At 39.5% G+C, this 14,792-nt stretch overlaps 1 non-coding gene across 1 annotated transcript; it reads right to left on the bottom strand.

Annotated features, from left to right (window-relative positions):
- Positions 1-12,241: 12,241 nt before the first annotated feature.
- On the bottom strand, positions 12,242-12,345 carry LOC130964506 (small nucleolar RNA R71). The gene has a single exon (XR_009080596.1). It is a non-coding gene; the product is annotated as a small nucleolar RNA R71 (small nucleolar RNA).
- Positions 12,346-14,792: the final 2,447 nt, after the last annotated feature.

Here is a 14,792-nt window from a genome sequence, read left to right as displayed (position 1 = left end):
TTTTAAGACTGAAAGGCATGACGATGTAGCAGTAGTTTGCTTTTGGGGTTAAGAAGGAAGTTTTTTCTTGGTCGGGTGGATACATTGAGATTTGATTGTATCCCGAATATGCGTCCATGAACGAGAGGTATTTATATCCGGAGGAGGCGTCGACCAGTACGTTAATACTTGGGAGTGGATAAGGATCCTTTGGGCAGGCTTTGTTGAGATCAGTGTAATCGGTGCACATTCGCCACTTCCCGTTTGATTTTTTCACCAAGACGGCGTTAGCTAGCCATAGTGGATATTTGACTTCTCTTATGAATCCTACCTCCAATAGAGCTTGTACCTGCTCTTCCATAGCATGAGAGCGTTCTGGTCCGAGCTTTCTGCGCCTCTGTTGCACTGGCCGAGATCCTGGGTAGACTGCTAGTTTGTGGCACATTAACTCGGGGTCTATGCCTGGCATGTCTGTGGCCTTCCACGCAAAGAGGTCGACATTATCTCGTAAGAACTGTATGAGTGATTCTTTTATGTCTCTTTGTAGGATTGTACCGATACTGGTCGTTTGGTCCGGGGTATCCCCAATATGGACTTTCTCTATTCTGCCTTCAGGTTGTGGGTGGAGTTCTTCCCGCCTCTGAACTCCACCGAGTTTGATTGTGTAGAATTCTTCTCCTCTGCTTCTGAGGTCTAGACTTTCATTGTAACAGCAGCATGCCGTCTTCTGATCTGCTTTTATTGTAGCTATCCCTTCTAGAGTTGGGAATTTCATGCATAGATGTAGAGTTGAGACTATTGCCCCGAGCTGAACCTACGTTGACCACGATGTAATCTATCTTGAGTGTTCTTGATTCGTTTCCTTTTCCAAAGGTTGTGTGCAATGAGATGTATCCAAATGGTTAAACCGGGGTGTCTCCTAGTCCGAACAGGCTGTTCGGATATGCTCTGAGTTCTTTTTCTTCCAAACTGAGCTTGTCGAAGGCAGTTTTGAACAAGATGTCAGTGGAGCTCCCTTGGTCTATCAGTGTGCGGTGGAGGTTTGCATTCTCCAGTATAACAGTGATGACCATGGGATCGTCATGTTCTGAGATTTTACCAGATGCCTCTTCTTTGGTGAAGGTAATCGCGAGGATGTCGGGCGCTTCCTCCTTCCCCTCACATGATATACTTCTTTAAGATGTCTCTTGCAAGATGATTTGGAGAATCCTCCTCCCGCAAATCCGCCGTGTATCATGTGGACGTGTCTTTCTGGTGTACGAGGTGACCTCTCAGTTCGTTCGGCATCTTCTTCCCTTCTTCTTTTTCTTTGCTCATCGTCCCGGGTGGCCAGATACCGATCTAGCTTCCCCTCTCTTACTAGTTTTTCTATGACATTTTTTAAGTCAAAACATTCATTGGTGGAATGCTCGTGGATTTGATGATATTCACAATATTCAGCCCGATTTTCTCCTCCTTTTTTTGCCTTTGAGTGGTCGAGCTGGGGATATTTTTTCAGTATTACATACCTCTCTGTAGACATCCACGAGAGACACCCGAAGGGGGGTGTAATTGTGATATTTTTTATTTTTTCTCCATGTCAATCTTCCTTCTTTTTGGATTCTTTGTCCTTATCCTGGAAGGTGAATCCGGATTTTGAAGTCTCTCCTAGTCGAGAGTTTTCCTCCATGTTGATATACTTTTCTGCTCGTTCTTGTACTTCGTTCAGAGATGTGGGGTGTTTTTTCGATATAGATTGGCTAAAAGGTCCCTCACGCAAGCCATTGATGAGGCCCATAATGGCAGCCTCTGTTGGTAGGTTCTCTATGTCTAGGCATGTTTTGTTGAATCATTCCATGTAGTTGCGGAGAGTTTTCTGTTCTCCTTGCCTGATTCCTAATAGACTTGGAGCGTGCTTAGTCTTGTCTTTTTGGATGGAGAATCTGGCCAAAAACTTCTTAGCCAAGTCCTCGATACTCGAGATGGACCTAGAAGGTAGATTGTCAAACCATCTAATTGCCATCTTTGTTAAAGTAGTCGGGAAGGCTTTGCAACGAATTACATATGAGGCGTCGGTGAGGTACATTCTACTTCTGAAATTACTGAGATGGTGGCCAGGATCTGTAGTGCCGTCGTATAAAGTCATATATGAGAGTTTAAAGTCTTTTGGGATTTTAGTCTTTATGATCTCCTTGGAGAATGGATCTTGTTCCTTGCGGGAGCTGTCCTCGTGAGGGGATCGGTTGGCTTTGGTCTTGAGATCGGCTTCGAGTTTTAAGAGTTTGTCTTCCAATTCCCGGCATCGCCTTATTTCCTTCTGTAGGTCTTTCTCAGCCTCTCGTTGTCGTAGGGCTTCTTCTTCCAGTTGTTTTAAACGGTCTTGAAGCGCCTCCATGACTCCTGCATTTGGCAAATTCTTTTTGTTGTTAAGTTGAGAAGTATCCTTTTGGGGTAGTGTCCACGTTTTTGTGCGGCGTTCTATCCTCTAGATCTGAATTGTGATCGTTGTCATGGTCGTCTGCCATAATGGTGGGATGTCTTCCAGGTTCCCCAGCAACAGTGCCAATGTTTCGAGGGTTACCTGAAATTGTAGGTCGATCTCAGACGAGATCTTCTGTACCGGTCGAAGCTGTCGTGTCTAACTTGTTGAACGGAATGATGGTGCTGATCTTTCGTCACCGGAGGGTGGTGGTACCTGCAAGGGACTCCGATGCTTAAGTTAGCAAGGGTATTAAGCAGGTATTTTGTAGGATCAGAGTTTGAGTTATACCTGGGTGCTCCAGCGTATTTATAATAGCGTGGAATGACATTATTAGATAAGATAAGTTAGTTATCTTATCTTATCTTTATCTTTTGAGTGAGGTCATCTTATCTTCAAGGGAACCGCCCTTCTTCCTGTAGGCTTGGACTGCCTTGGGCTTAGGTACGCGGTCCTCCATTAGGGCCCTTCTTTTTGGGCTTTCCTGGTGACTTGGCCAAGCTCTTTGAGAAGTAGTCGGATTGTCCTGACCTACAGAGGTCGGTCGCTTTGTCTATAGAACATCCCGAGTCGGACAGCTCGACCTAGGGTATGAACAGTTACCATCAGATAAGGGTGAAGGAGGATGACATTCCGAAAATAGCATTTAGAACGCGCTTTGGACACTACGAGTTTGCGGTTATGTACTTTGGGTTGACGAATGCACCTGCTGTGTTCATGGATTACATGAATAGAGTGTTTCATTCCTTCTTAGACAAATTCGTGGTGGTTTTCATAGATGACATCTTAATTTATTCTAAGACGGCAAAGGAGCACGAGGAACACTTGATAATTGTGTTGCAAATTTGGAAGGAGCAGAAATTGGATGCCAAATTATCAAAGTGTGAGTTTTGAAAAGAAGAAGTGAAGTTCTTTGATCACGTGGTGAGTTACGACGGAATAGCAGTGGACCCTTCGAAAGTGAAGGCGGTGATAGAATGGAAGAGACCAACTACAGTGACTGAGGTTAGGAGTTTCTTGGGCTTGGCCGAATATTACTGAAGATTCATCGAGGGATTTTCCCAGATTGCACTACTGATGACTAAGTTAACCCGGAAGGAGGTATCGTTTGTGTGGACATCAGACTGTGAGGAGGGTCTTCAGACTTTGAAACAAAAGTTAACTTTAGTGCCTATTTTAATTTTTCCAGAACCGCAGAACCGTTTGAAGTATACTGTGATGCTTCTTTGAAGCGTTTGGGTTGCGTGTTGATGCAACACCAAAATGTAGTGGCTTATCCATCGCGTCAGCTGAGACCACATTAAGTGAATTACTCAACTCATGACTTGGAATTGGTGATGATTGTGTTTGCATTAAAGATTTGGAGGCACCACTTGTATGGAGTGAGGTTTAGCATCTTTTCTGATCAAAAGAGTCTTAAGTACATCTTTCATCAGAAAGAGCTCAATATGCATCAGAGGAGGTAGATGGAGCTACTGAAAGATTATGATTTTAAACTAAGTTATCACCCTGGGAAGGCAAACGTGGTGGCAGACGTATTAAGTCGAAAGTCTTTGACGATAGATTGGATGAGGATCAAAGAGGAGGAGTTAGTGGATAAATTTGCAGATCTCAATTTGGACCTTGGTGAAGTTACCGTAATAGCTTGTTTGAACCAGTTGCAAATTTCAAGTACCTTTAAGTCAAAGATTCAGAGGGCTCAGCAAAATGAGCAAGAACTTCAGCGATTATTTCAATCAGTTAGTAAGAAGAGGTATGAAGAATTTACTAAGGATGATGAAGAGTTATGGAGGTATAAGGGGAGAATCTGTGTGCCAGATGTTGGAAGTTTGAGACAAGAATTATTATCGGAAGCTCACAACAGTGGGTTTTTTATTCATCCAGGAAGTACAAAGATGTACTATGACTTAAAGAAGATGTTTTGGTGGCCTGGGATGAAGAATGATGTAGCTACAATAATATCTAAGTGTTTGACGTGTCAGAAGGTGAAGATAGAGCACCAGAGACTGTCGAGAATGTTACAGCCATTTGAGATTCCTCAGTAGAAGTGGAAAGGAATTGCAATAGATTTTGTGAATGGTTTACCAAGGACTAGGTCAGGATTTGATGCGATTTGGTGATCGTGGATCGCTTAACCAAGTCCACTCATTTTCTGCCTATCTGAGTGAACCACTCTATGGAGGAATTGGCAAGGTTGTACATCAAGGAGATTGTAAGATTGCACGGAGTGTCATCGAGCATAGTGTCAGACCGTGATCCTCGATTCACATCAAGGTTTTGGGAAACTTTCCAAAGAGCTTTCGGTACAAGGCTATGTCTCAGCACGGCATATCATCCGCAAATGGATGGACAGTTAGAACGGGCTATTCAGACATTGGAAGATATGCTAAGGGCGTGTGTCTTGGATCAATCGGAAAGTTGGAACCGTTACATGCCATTGGTAGAGTTTGCGTAGAACAACAGCTTTCATGCGAGTATTGGGATGGCTCGTATGAGGCTTTGTATGGACGGAAGTGCCAATCTCCAATGTGTTGGTATGAGACCAGTGAAGCAAGTGTATTGGGTCTTGATTTTGGTAGCGGAGACTACTAAAAAGATTAAAAAGATTCAAGCAATGATTTTAACTGCACAGAACTGATAGAAAAGTCATGCAGATCAGAGAAGGAAACTGTTGGAATTTGAAATGAGTGAGCATGTGTTTCTGAAGGTTACTCTGACAACTGGGATTGGAAGGGCAATTAAGACCACGAAGTTGAATCCAAGATTCATTGGACCGTTCAAGATTCTGAGGCAATTTTGGGCCGGTGGCATATTAAGTAGCTTTACTGCCTCACTTGTCTAACTTGCCTGACGTATTTCACATGTCACAACTCCGTAAGTAGACTTCGGATGCGGCTCATGTGTTAGAACCCGAGTCGGTCGAGTTGAAGGAGAACTTGACATTTCAAGTAACACCGGCACGTATTGACAACAATAGTGTGAAGAAACTGCGAGGAAAGGAAGTTCAGTTGGTTAAAGTGTCTTGGAAACGAGCAGGAGTTGAAGAACATACTTGGGAGTTAGAGTCTGAGATGCGGAAGGATTATCACGAGTTATTCTCAGGTAATCACTAAATTTTTGGGACAAGTTTTCTTATTTGGTGGGGAGAATGTAAGAACTGCGATTATTTAACCGATGAATTAAATAATTAAATTTGCCTAAAATAGGTTCCAAAAATTTAGAATGTGAATTAGGAAATTTAAATATGATTTTTGGACTTAGTAGATTTTTCTGAGTTAAAAAATGTAATTTTCTGCGAAGAACTGCATAAAAATACAACCAGTAAATATTACCGGCAGTACCAGCTTAAATCGGTCCGGTACTGTGCGAGAATAATAAAAATAATAGAAAAACCTTAGAAAAATATTTAGAATTAAAAATCGGGCATTAATATTAAACGTTTGTCCTAAAATTGGGCCAAACGAGCCAAAAATACTAACGGGTTAAACCAGGCCCAAGTTGAGCCCAAGCCCAAGACATTTAACACCCCACACTTGACTCATTCAGCACACAACATAGACAAACACACTAAACACATGCAACTGAGTTGGGAAGGAGAGAAACCACCATTGCCACTATTCACACACAACTTCACAAGCTCATAACTTGAGCTACGGAGCTCCGATCGTCGCACTGTTTGTGGCCATATGATCACCACAAAAAGCTCTACAAAATCCACACAAGAAATTGGTAAGAAAATCACGAATCCTATCACAACCTTTCCTTTCATAAATTTAAAGTTTTGGGTTTTCTGTTGAGTGAAATTTTATGATTTTGGGTGTTTAGGTATACTCTAGTCTTTGGTTCCTATTGGGTTTGACCCAATCAATATTGGGTAAGGTAAGTTTATTATCAACCCTTGTGAAATTATGATTATGATGAACCCTAGGTTGATTGGTTATGAATTATGTGTATATAGCTTGAAGTTGTGATTGTTGGCATTTAATTGGAGCTTTGGATTGGTTGCTGGTGATTGGAGGCTTGAGTTGGACTCAACTTGGTGAGTTAGTGCATATTGGGAACCGGCCAAAGTATGGTTTAGGTTTTCTCTATGTAATATATAATATTTCTGGACACTTAGGCTAGTGACCCATAGGATAGGTTTGGATTGAATTTATTGTTGAATTTGTTGAATGATGATGTATGATGATGTGATGATTTGGTTATTTTGATGAATTATGGTATTGATATTGATAAATGATGTTGAAGATTGAAATTGAGGTTGAATGAGGTTGATTATTATGATTGGTAGTGATATAATGATGATGGGTGATTCTGTTGGTTGAGAAATGGTTTTAGTGTGATATATTGGATAATTGAGATTTAGTATCATGTAATGTGAGTGAAAATTTGATAAGATTGGTAAAATGAGACACAAAAGGGCAAATTCTGAGGTGATTTGAGGTTTGGTGTGGTTTTGGTTTAGTTTGGTTGTTAATTTCGGAAAGTTGAGAATCTTGTTTTTGGTAAAAACTAGTTTTTGAGGAACTTTGACGTATCATAACTTGAGCCTCCAAGCTTGAAATTAAATGAACTTTATTTTAAATTAAACATGGCTTTAAGATCTTTAAATTGATATCAAGTTTGTAAAAAATTGAATTTCGTAGAGGAAGTTATGACTGTTCAAAGTTTGGTGCCAAAAATTGAATTCTGCAGCATTTGGAATTTTTCTATGTCTGCTATGAGCTGCATACGCGACAGGAGGCACGCGAGGTGAGCAAACCATTCGGGTTGGGTAACTTGTGTACGCGAGTAAACTGATTTTTAACCCATGCGTACGCGACACAGTGCACGCGACGCGACCAAACCATTCGGGTTGGGCATCTCACGTACGCGACGCACTGTAGGCGTACACGAGCTATTAAAAATGAAGCCTTTGCGTACGTGAATTTTAAAATGCAACACGAGCAACCCATTTAGGTTGGGACACTTGCGTATGTGAGCAGGTGGTGGCATATGCGACCACCCCTTTTTCAACAACATGTGTACGTGAGACCCCTGTTTGGCTGAAAAATGATTTCCTTTGTTTTTAAGGGTTCTCCAAACTTTCTAAACTTCTCCAAGATGCGGTTTAAGGGTAATGTTTTGTAGTTATGCTTAAGGAATTTTGAAAGAGAATTAGTGACATAATTAGATGAATTTTACATGAATTTAAAAAACGGAGACATAGGTTTCTGGAGTACTGAGGACGGATTTGATTGAGTGAGAATGCGGAGTATTGTGTTGATGATTACTGACAATGAATTGTTGAAGTAGTGAACTACTAAATACTGAATAAAATGATTTTGAAAACCACTGATGTAATATTTTAAATTGAGAATGTTGAGACGCTATGCGCTTGGCAAGGACGGTTGGTTAATCCCGTTTGTCAAGGTCGCGGTGGCGGCATAAGGACAGTTGGTTTATCCCGCTTACGTTGAGATGTGAGGTCCGTGGCAAGAGTATCCCGCTCGCATCACTTCGGAATCACTAGAGTGTGCAGGAACTATATCCTGGACCGTGTTCCGGGCACAATATCTCAAGAGTTCCCAATATGAGACCGAAGAGCGACATCTCCATGGAGATGTGTCGAGTTGACAATTGAACAGACGATGTGATATCACAACCAAATAGGACAGACATTCATCATGTGCATCTTCTATCTGTTTGTTTTCTTTGCCGACTTGTATTGTTTGCCTAGCTGTATAACATGCCTAATTGCTTATTGAATTACTTGATATCCATGCTTATACTTGTGCTTTCTACTGGGATTGAGGAGGTTCGGAAGGCGATGGCAATGGGATCGCATGGCGGTTAGGCTGGCGAAGGCTGTGGGATAGCAGAGAATCGTTAGACTTAGAAATCCCCTAAGTTAGATTACCCTTTTTCATTATGGTTTTAAAGTTAAGGTTTTAAATTTAATTATGTTTTAAGCTTGAATCTCATGATGGATATGAAGCTCTAGGATTGTCTTTGGCATCCAGGAGTCTTATATCTTACATCATTGGGCACTGTTATTATACTGAGAACCTCCGGTTCTCATTCCATAATCTATTTTTTTTTCAGATGCAGGTTCATGAGCGGATAATTTATACGCTTTTTGGCATTGTTTTTAGGTAGTTTTTAGTAAGTTCAATCTACTTTTAGGGATGTTTTCATTAGTTTTTATGTCAAATTCACATTTCTAGACTTTACTATGAGTTTGTGTGTTTTTCTGTGATTTCAGGTAATTTCTGGCTGAAATTGAGGGACTTGAGCAAAACTCTGAAAAAGGCTGACAAAAGGACTGCTGATGCTGTTGGAATCTGACCTCCCTGCACTCGAAATGGATTTTCTGGAGCTACAGAACTCCAAATGGCACGCTCTCAATGGCGTTGGAAAGTAGACATCCAGAACTTTCCAGAAATATATAATAGCTCATACTTTATTCGGAAATTGACGACGTAACTTGGTGTTGAACGCCAAGTACATGCTGCTGTCTGGAGTTAAACGCCAGAAAAACGTCATGATCCGGAGTTGAACGCCCAAAACACGTTATAACTTGGAGTTCAACTCTAAGAGAAGCCTCAGCTCGTGGATAGATCAAGCTCAGCCCAAACATACACCAAGTGGGCCCCGGAAGTGGATTTATGCATCAATTACTTACTCATGTAAACCCTAGTAGCTAGTTTAGTATAAATAAGACCTTTTGCTAATGTATTAGTCGTCTTTTGACCACGTTTCATCTTTGGTCTCAGTTTTGTTTCATCCTTCATCTTAGGAGACTATTGATCACATTTTGGGGGCTGGCCATTCGGCCATGCCTGAACCTTTCACTTATGTATTTTCAACGGTGGAGTTTCTGCACACCATAGATTAAGGGTGTGGAGCTCTGCTGTACCTCAAGTTTCAATACAATTATTATTACTTTCTATTCAATTCTCTTTTATTCTTATTCCAAGATATACGTTGCACAACACTTTGATGAATGTGATGATCCGTGACACTCATCATCATTCTCACCTATGAATGCGCGTGATTGACAACCACTTCCGTTCTACTTTAGGCCGGGCACATATCTCTTAGATTCCCCAACAGAATCTTCGTGGTATAAGTTAGATAGATGGCGGCATTCATGAGGATCCGGAAAGTCTAAACCTTGTCTATGGTATTCCGAGTAGGATTCCGGGATTGAATGACTGTGACAAGCTTCAAACTCCTGAAGGCTGGGCGTGATGACAAGCGCAAAAGAATCAAGGGATTCTATTCCAACCTGATTGAGAACTGACAGATGATTAGCCGTGCTGTGATAGAGCATAGGACCATTTTCACTGAGAGGATGGGATGTAGCCATTGACAACGGTGATGCCCTACATAAAGCTTGCCATGGAAAGGAGTAAGAAGAATTGGATGAAAGCACTGAGAAAGTAGAGATTCAAGAGGAGCACAGCATCTCCATACACCTATCTGAAATTTCCACTATTGATTTACATAAGTATTTCTATCCCTTTTTATTTTCTATTTATTATTAATTATTCGAAAATCCATAAACCAATTTAATATGCCTAACTGAGATTTACAAGATGACCATAGCTTGCTTCATACCAACAATCTCTGTGGGATCGACCCTTACTCACGTAAGGTATTACTTGGATGACCTAGTACACTTGCTGGTTAAGTTGAATGAAGTTGTGATCATAAATTCCAATAGAGCCAATTTTTAAATCTCATGCAAATACAAAGAGGATCACAATTTCGTCCACCAAGTTTTTGGCGCCGTTGCCGGGGATTGTTGAGTTTGGACAACTGAAGGATCATCTTGTTGCTCAGATTAGGTAATTTTCTTTTCAAAAATCTTTTTCAAAATTTTTCTTTTCTTTTTCGTTTTTCCAAAAATATTTTCGAAAACAAAAATTAATAAAAATCCAAAAAAAAATTAGAAAATCATAAAAATCAAAAATATTTTATGTTTCTTGTTTGAGTCTTGAGTCAATTTTTAAGTTTGGTGTCTTGCATGTTTTAAAAAATTTTTCTTGCATTTTTCGAAAATTCATGCATTCATGATGTTCTTCATGATCTTCAAGTTGTTCTTGACAAGTCTTCTTGTTTAATCTTGATGATTTCTTGTTTTATGTTGTTTGTTGTTTTTCATGTGCATTTTTTGTTTGTTAGAGTCCATGCATTAAAGATTTTTAAGTTTGGTGTCTTGCATGTTTTCTTTGCATCAAAAATTTTTCAAAATTTTGTTCTTGATGTTCATCATGATCTTCAAAGTGTTCTTGGTGTTCATCTTGACATTCATAGTGTTCTTGCATGCATCATGTGTTTTGATCCAAAATTTTTAAGTTTTGGGTCATGTTGTGTTTTTCTCTCTCATCATTAAAAATTCAAAAATCAAAAAAATATCTTTTCCTTTTTTCTCTCCAAATTTTTGAAATTTTGGGTTGACTTGGTCAAAAATTTTCAAAATTAGTTGTTTCTTACAAGTCAAGTCAAAAATTCAATTTTAAAAATCTTATCTTTTCAAAATCTTTTTCAAAAATCATATCTTTTCCATTTTTTTCTTATTTTTCAAAAATTTCAAAAATCTTTTTCAAATTATTTTCAAAATCTTTTTCTTATCTTTATATCAAATTTTCAAAAATTAGCTAACAATTAATGTGATTGGTTCAAAAATTTGAAGTTTGTTACTTTCTTGTTAAGAAAGGTTCAAATCTTATCTTGTAGTTTCTTGTTAGTTAAGTCATTTTAAAAATTAGATCTTTTTATCTTTTATCTTATCTTTTTCAAAAATTTTATCTTTTTCAAAATTTGATTTCAAAATATCTTATCTAACTTCTTATCTTCTTATCTTTTCAAATTTGACTTTAATATCTTTTTCAACTAACTATTTGACTTTTTGTTTGTTTCTTATCTTTTTCAAAACCACCTAACTACTCTTTCCTCTCTAATTTTCGAAAATATCTCTCTCTTTTTTCAAAAAAATTCTTTAAACTAAATGTTTCATGTTTTAATTTTAATTACATTTATCTCTAATTTTTGAAAATACTAACCCCTTTTTCAAAATTATTTTCGAAATTCTCCCTCTCTTTTCTTATTTTATTTAATTATTTATTTACTAACACTTCTCTTCACCTCCCCTATCCTTACTCCTTATACAGACTATTCATTCTTCTTTACTCTTCTCCCTTTTCTTTTTCTACTAACATAAAGGAATCTCTATACTGTGACATAGAGGATTCCTCTTTCTTTTCTTGCTTTCTTCTCTTTCATATGAGCAGGAACAGGGAAAAAGGCACTCTTGTTGAAATTGATCCTGAACCTGAAAGGACTCTGAAAAGGAAACTAAGAGAAACTAAATTACAACAATCCAGAAAGAACCTTTCAGAAATTTTCGAACAAGAGAAGGAGATGGCAGCCGAAAATAATAATAATGCAAGGAGAATGCTTGGTGACTTCACAAAACCAACGTCCAAATTTGATGGAAGAAGCATCTCCATTCCTGCCATTGGAGCCAATAACTTTGAGCTGAAACCTCAGCTAGTTGCCTTAATGCAATAAAACTGCAAGTTTTATGGACTTCCATCTGAAGATCCTTATCAGTTTTTAACTGAGTTCTTACAGATCTGTGAGACTGTAAAGACAAATGGAGTTGATCCTGAAGTCTACAGACTCATGCTTTTCCCTTTTGCTGTAAGAGACAGAGCTAGAATATGGTTGGATTCACAACCCAAGGATAGCCTGGACTCCTGGGATAAGCTGGTCACAGCCTTCTTGGATAAATTCTTTCCTCCTCAAAAGCTGAGCAAGCTGAGAGTGGATGTTCAAACCTTCAAACAGAAAGATGGTGAATCCCTCTATGAAGCTTGGGAAAGATACAAGCAGCTGACCAAAAGATGTCCATCTGACATATTTTCAGAATGGACCATATTAGATATATTCTATTATGGTCTCTCTGAATTTTCGAAAATGTCATTGGACCATTCTGCAGGTGGATCTATTCACCTAAAGAAAACGCCTGAAAAGGCTCAAGAACTCATTGATATGGTTGCAAACAACCAATTCATGTACACTTCTGAGAGGAATTCTGTGAATAATGGGATACCTCAGAAGAAAGGAGTTCTTGAAATTGATGCTCTGAATGCCATATTGGCTCAGAACAAAGTGTTGACTCAACAGGTTAACATGATCTCTCAAAATCTGAATGGATGGCAACATGCATCCAACAGTACTAGAGAGGCAGCTTCTGAAGAAGCTTATGATCCTGAGAACCCTGCCATGGCAGAGGTTAATTACATGGGTGAACCTTATGGAAACACCTATAACTCATCATGGAGAAATCATCCAAATTTCTCATGGAAGGATCAACAAAAGCCTCAACAAGGCTTTAACAATGGTGGACGCAATAGGCTGAGCAATAGCAAGCCATATCCATCATCTTCTCAGCAACAGACAGAGAATTCTGAACAAAACACTTCTAATTTAGCCAATCTAGTCTCTGATCTGTCAAAGGCCACTTTCAGTTTCATGAGTGAAACAAGATCCTCCATCAGAAATCTGGAGGCACAAGTGGGCCAGCTGAGTAAAAAAATCATTGAAACTCCTCCCAGTATTCTCCCAAGCAATACAGAAGAGAATCCAAAAGGAGAGTACAAGGCCATTGATATAATCAATATGGCCGAATGCACAAGGGAGGAGGAGGACGAAAATCCTAGTGAGGAAGACCTCCTGGGACGTCCCTCAAGCAAGAAGGAGTTTCCTATTAAGGATCCAAAGGAATCTGAGGCTCATATAGAGACCATAGAGATTCCATTAAATCTTCTTCTGCCATTCATGAGCTCTGAAGACTATTCTTCCTCTGAAGAGGATGAAGATGTGACTGGAGAGCAACTTGCTCAATATTTAGGAGCTATCATGAAGCTGAATGCCAAGCTGTTTGGTAATGAGACTTGGAAAAGTGAACCTCCCTTGCTCATTAATGAACTAGATACCTGGATTCAGCAAATTTTACCTCAAAAGAGACAAGATCCTGGCAAGTTCTTAATACCTTGTACCATAGGCACCATGACCTTTGAAAAAGCTCTGTGTGATCTAGGGTCAGGGATAAATCTTATGCCACTCTCTGTAATGGAGAAGCTGGAGATCATTGAGGTACAACCTGCCTTGTTCTCATTATAATTGGCAGACAAGTCATTGAGACAAGCTTATGAAATAGTAGAGGACGTGTTAGTAAAGGTTGAAGGCCTTTACATCCCTGCTGATTTCATAATTTTAGAAACTGGGAAGGAAGAGGATGATTGCATCATCCTTGGAAGACCTTTCCTAGCCACAGTAGGAGCTGTGATAGATGTCAACAGAGGTGAATTAGTCCTTCAATTGAATGGGGACTACCTTATGTTTAAGGCACATGGCCATCCCTCTGTGACAAAAGAGAGTAAGCATGAAGAGCTTCTCTCAATTCAGAGTCAGGAAGAGCCCCCACAGTCAAACTCTAAGTTTGGTGTTGGGAGGCCACAACCAAACTCTAAGTTTGGTGTTAAGATCCCATATCCAAACTCTAAGTTTGGTGTTGGGACTATACAACATTGACCTGATCACCTTGTGGCTCCATGAGAGCTGATGAGCGGATAATTTATACGCTTTTTGGCATTGTTTTTAGGTAGTTTTTAGTAAGTTCAAGCTACTTTTAGGGATGTTTTCATTAGTTTTTATGTTAAATTCACATTTCTGGACTTTACTATGAGTTTGTGTGTTTTTCTGTGATTTCAGGTAAATTCTGACTGAAATGAGGGATTTGAGCAAAACTCTGAAAAAGGCTGACAAAAGGACTGCTGATGCTGTTGGATTCTGACCTCCCTGCACTCGAAATGGATTTTCTGGAGCTACAGAACTCCAATTGGCGCGCTCTCAACGACGTTGGAAAGTAGACATCCAGGGCTTTCCAGCAATATATAATAGTCCATACTTTATTCGGAAGATGACGACGTAACTTGGCGTTGAACGCCAAGTACATGCTGCTGTCTGAAGTTAAACGCCAGAAAAACGTCATGATCCAGAGTTGAACGCCCAAAACACGTCATAACTCGGAGTTCAACTCCAAGAGAAGCCTCAGCTCGTGGATTGATCAAGCTCAGCCCAAACATACACCAAGTGGGCCCCGGAAGTGGATTTATGCATTAATTACTTACTCATGTAAACCCTAGGAGCTAGTTTATTATAAATAGGATGATTTATTAATGTATTAGACATCTTTGGTCTCAGTTTTGTTTTATTCTTCATCCTAAGAGGCTATTGATCACGTTTTAGGGGGCTGGCCATTCGGCCATGCCTGAACCTTTTACTTATGTATTTTCAACGG

Source organism: Arachis stenosperma, chromosome 2 (genome assembly GCF_014773155.1).
Source record: "Arachis stenosperma cultivar V10309 chromosome 2, arast.V10309.gnm1.PFL2, whole genome shotgun sequence".
NCBI classification, from domain to species: domain Eukaryota; kingdom Viridiplantae; phylum Streptophyta; class Magnoliopsida; order Fabales; family Fabaceae; genus Arachis; species Arachis stenosperma.
Note: the sequence above shows the minus strand (reverse complement) of the source record. Positions and strands in the feature narration are given on the sequence as shown.